Genomic DNA, 5,239 nt, shown 5'->3' with positions numbered 1-5,239 from the left:
CTTGGGTCCACCCTGCGCTCCCGCCGACCTCGGGGGGCCGTGGACGCGACCTTGGCGCCCACACTGCCCTGCCGTTTGGGAGTAACTACACCCGCCTTTCAGGCCCGTACCCTCTCACTTGGATAGCTGATGGCCCTCCGGAGGCACTGGGGTCTCCCCGTGTGACTTAGCTTGGTTTCTGCAGGATCGCACCTCTGTGCAGCTCTTCCTGTCTCAATCCACCCAGGAACCCTAGGGGAGATTCCACACCCAATGTCCAAGGTCTGCGGGCACAGAAAGCCCCAGGCCATGTGCTCAGCAGGCGGCTCTCAGCGCCTAAGCGTTGACCGTGAACATCTCCAGGTTGAAGGTTAGGTTGGAGAGGAAATTTACATTTATTAAGTGCTTTTTACTTCCCATTTTTGTCTTCATAATATATGATCTCAGAGGTAGGTATTGTAGTCCCCATTTACAGATGGGAAAAATCGAGCCTAAGGAGGTTTAAGGAATTTGTCCTTAGCACATAGCTCCAAGATTCCAATAAGACAGTTATTCTGGCCCTGGGTTGAAGCTCTCCACAAAAAGTTCAGGAGGTACTCCCACCTCCCATCCCAACTTCCTTTCCAGAACTTGCTCTTGTCTGGGTACCTTCCTCCATACAACCCTCATGTCCCCTGACCCTCTCCACCCCATCTCCTAACCAGCACTGTGGGGACCCTGGGGCCTCTGTCCGGGAGCTCCGCTCTGGGGAGATCACACAGGCTCACCAGAGGCCCAGTGCTGCCTTCAGAACAGTAGGCCAGAGGAGGGTTATTACTGTAATTTTATTAATTGGGCATTAAGGCATGGCAGGCACTGTACCAAAAAGAGAATGAAGGATGGCGCTTGCCCAGTTGGCTTATTATAGACAATCCTTGTGAGATACAATAAAACCCAGGAGAAGGGGAAGCCCTTGTGTGTGTTATTCGCACCCCGAGAACCAATGCCTCAATTAGTGCAAACTGGGCACCTGCATAGGGTTGGGGGTAGTCAAGAAGGCGGAAAAGAAAACCCACAATTAGGGATTGCCTGATGCCTCCTCCTCCTGACTTCCAGTGTCAAAGCCTTAGGGTGATTCCAGAGTCCACATCAGAGCCAGGAGAGAGGAGGATGTGAGAGGACCCTCAGGATCAGTCTGTCCCAAGTCCAGCTCGGGTTCCTGCCCACAGGAGTACAGAGTCCAGGCCAGCGAGCTTGCTGGGTAGAGGATGGCTGTTGCAGTTGGGCAGTCTCAAAGTTTTCAAGTCACTTTCTTGGGCTGGGTGGAGCAGGGGGTGGGGGTGGGGGTGGTGGTGCTGCTTCTAAGAAAAGAGACATTAAGTCCATCTCAGAGCTGAAACTTCTCCCTTCCTATCTTTTGAGGATGTGCCTTTGTCTGGCATGTTGATTCTAAGAGACAGGACTAGCCTGAGCAAAATAATAATAGAGAACTAGGTAGTTTTACTTTACCTGGGACTCCTACAACATCCTGTGAGTGAAGTGTCAGATCTCCTGAGGGAACCGAGGATACAATTATATTTGGAGTTCCTAGTATACGCCACCCTCAAATTGGAGATATTTTCTCATAACAACTTACTTGGGTGGTATTATTATTATTCCTATTTTATGGATGAACAAACTGAGGCTCGGTGACAATTTGCCCAGCAAGCTCAAGTTCCCTGTATCAGGTTACCTCCAAGAAAAAATTTCTTGCCAATGATTCAGGTTACCTCTAGCTGTGTTCACATTGTTTTACAAAGGGGGATTCGAATCCCGGTAAGGTCTGAATGTTGTTAATAGTTTCTGATGAATGATATTGTACCAATGTCAGTTTCCTGGTTTTGATAGTCTGCTTTAATTATATACGATATTACAATCGGGAGAAGCTGTGAGGAGCTGGGTGCAGGGTGTTAGGGACCTCTCTGCAGGTCTTTTATAACTTCTTGTGAGTCTGTCATTATTCAAAATAAAATTAAAAAAAAAAAAAAACAACCAAACCTTCTTCTATACTGTTTTTCTCCTTAGATTTATTGTTCACCCAAAACACTGGTATTTGGGATCCTGAGTGAGTGATAGTTGCTCAGTCATGCCTGACTCTGCAACCCCACGGACTTTAGTAGCCTGCCAGACTCCTCTGTCCGTGGAATTCTCCAGGCAAGATTACTGGAGTGGGTTGCCATTTCCTTCTCCATTTGGGATCCTATATCTATGCTAATATAGAGTTCTAGAACTCTTAAGAGTGGGAGAAGCCCATGTAAAGACATTGATTAGTCTAATCAAGTTTGGGTCACCATCAGGACTTGTAGATGGTCAAGATAACAGTTGTTATTACTGTGTGTGTAACAAATTTCTGTGGATGACATGGCACTTTAGGAGCAGTTTCTATATCTTGATAGCACCACTGAGGTTTGTATAAATAGCTTCAGAACCACCAGCCCTGTTCCATTTTGCAGATGAAACAGAAAGAGGTTAAATACCTTGCATAAGAGGTTAAATACCCATCTCAAAGCCAAGGAGAAAGCCGAGGCCCCCATAAGCATTGTGTCCTCACATGGATGTTTTCCAGCTACTGGGTGGGAGGCTAAGAACACACAAATTCTGCAAAATCACACCAGCAACTGCACTTTGCATATTATCTGCCCTGCATTACATAAGAATTAAACAATCACCCTTCTCCACTACCGGAATAAAAGAATATGGTTTACCTTTTCTCCTGTCTCAGAAACCAGACTCCCACTTAGTAACCGTGGGGTTGGGGGTGGGGGAGTCACTGCTTGGGAGGGAGTGTTTGCAGAACAATGGAAATCAGAAGTGTTCTTTCCTTCTAGAACTTTTCCTGTTGCTCTTATTAAGATCTCACATTGTTTGACTAAAGATGAGTTATGACTGTACTTACTTGAAATTGCTTAGAAGTTGCCTGACTGCATTTCATTTCAATTTTTGAGTTCTCTGCCAAAAGCAGTGATGCCATATACAGAACTTTTCCTGGCTGAGTTTTTCCAGAGACCTTGACTTCAGAGGCTATGTCAAGGTGTCTTAGTCCAAGATGATTTCTCCCGTTGAAATCTTTCCTGATGTTGGTGCCCATGAGGTGGAATTTTAATTGTCTGAATTTATTTCAAGAGGTGTGTCTTTCCTTCTCGCCTTTCTCCTTCTGACCCCCTGCTCCCCCCTGGTCGGCTCCTGAGTGAGAAACAGCCTGTGAACAACAAACTCAGTATGAGATCTGTACAGATCAGGAAGCGTGTCATGGCCATTTCAACTCCTGTTTGCTGACGCTTTTATTAAAGTTAGATAAAATGTAGCCAGAGGTGGAAATTGGAAGGGCTCAGCAATTTTTTTCGAAACGTCTTGGCTGTCCATTTGGAAAAGACAAGGATGAAAGGTGAAGAAATTCCTGAAAAGGAACTGACGTTCCCAGTGCTCGCATATTCCCCTCTATTGGTGAGTCACACCCATGTTACTCCAGGAGCCTTTCCAATAGGATCTTCTTTCAGCTTCCCGGGAGAAGCTGCAAATGTGTGTTAACGTGCAACACTGACTCCCCGGGGTAGGGGATTCGGGTCTCCTCTGTGACTGTTCTTCTTTACATGCCTATGCATCCCTAGAGGAGTCTGGGATGCACCACTAGGTCTTGGCCGTTGAAGAGGCTATTCAGAGGCGGAGGGGGGTATCTGAGAACCTGGTTGCCTGTTCCATTAGCTCAAAGCTTTGCTGGTGATTGAACGACAGTCCTGTAGTCCAGGGGCGGCTCAAGTAAAGTAGAAACCTCAGCTTCTGTGGATGAAGAATGTCGTCTGTCAAATCAGTCAGCAAAGGATGTTGCAGCCATCAAGGCTTCAGTCTCTGAGGCCAGCCCCCTCACTGTGCACCCTGATGGGATTCAGGATGGAGAAAAGCAGGATCCTGGCTCCCTGTATAACTAAGGTACATAACAAAGGAATGATTTCAGTGAGTCCAGTCTCTTGCATCTTTCCACACACAGAAATGAGCTAAATTCATTAACTGGTTGTGTTTGGTGTTTCTTTAATTAGCAGTAATGTTTTCATGTTCCAACTGCTTGCTTTGTGGGGGGGTTCATTGTTTGTTTGCTTTTCCCCCAAATTTTGGTATTTCCTGGCTCCTCGCTTGCCTTTTTGGGACAGTCCCTCAGAGCTATCTGAGAGGCTGTCTCCCGGGCTTAAGTCCCCAGTATGTCCACCAAATAAAATACAATTCTCTACTTTTAGGCTGCACAAAAACATAGTTAGGGAAAAGACAGGAAGCTAATGGTGAAAATGGATAAGGTAATTAGCAGTACTGGAGCTCGTGTTTTGTGGCTCATTCTGTACCCCAAACAAGGGAGAAAGCTTCCCTGTGCTGTAGGCTCCAGTCAGTTCCAGGTTAAAGCTTCCCTGTGCTGTAGGCTCCAGTCAGTTTCAGGTTAAAGCTTCACTGTGCTGTAGGCTCCAGTCAGTTTCAGGTTAACTCTATCTGAGTGGCATTTATTTTTATTTTTTTAGGCCATACACCATCACATGTGGGATTCCAGTTCCCTGCCCAGGGATGGAATCCATGCCCCTTGCATTGGGACTGCAGAGACTTAATCACTAAACCACCAGGGAAGTCCCTGAGTGGTACTTGCTTACCCTTTTCCTTTATCGTCATTTCCTCTTTGCTTAATATTGAGGCTCTTGACCCAAAGCTACCTGCTTCCAGGTCATTTCTCCTAATGCCCTGTGCTGTGTGCTAAGTTGCTTCAGTCATGTCCAACTCTTTGTGACTCCCATGGACTCTAGCCCGCCAGGCTCCTCTGTCCATGGGATTCCCCAGGCAAGAATTCTGGAGTGGGTTGCCATGCCCTCCTTCAGAAGATCTCCCAGATCCAGGGACTGAACCCATATCTCTTTAGTCTCCTGCATTGGCAGGTGTGTTCTTTACCTGAGAAGTCCTCCTAATGCCCTGCTGCTGCTGCTGCTAAGTCACTTCAGTCGTGTCTGACTCTGTGTGACCCCATAGACGGCAGTCCACCAGGCTCCCCTGTCCCTGGGATTCTCCAGGCAAGAACACTGGAGTGGGTTGCCATTTCTTTCTCCAATGCATGAAAGTAAAAAGTGAAAGTGAAGTCGCTCAGTCATGTCCGACTCTTTGCAACCCCATGGACTGCAGCCTACCAGGCTCCTCTGTCTATGGGATTTTCCAGACAAGAGTACTGGAGTGGGGTGCCATCGCCTTCTCCACCTAATGCCCTAGTCCTGTTTAA

This window comes from Oryx dammah, unplaced genomic scaffold (assembly GCF_014754425.2).
Source record: "Oryx dammah isolate SB20612 unplaced genomic scaffold, SCBI_Odam_1.1 HiC_scaffold_10, whole genome shotgun sequence".
NCBI lineage: Eukaryota > Metazoa > Chordata > Mammalia > Artiodactyla > Bovidae > Oryx > Oryx dammah.
Note: the sequence above shows the minus strand (reverse complement) of the source record.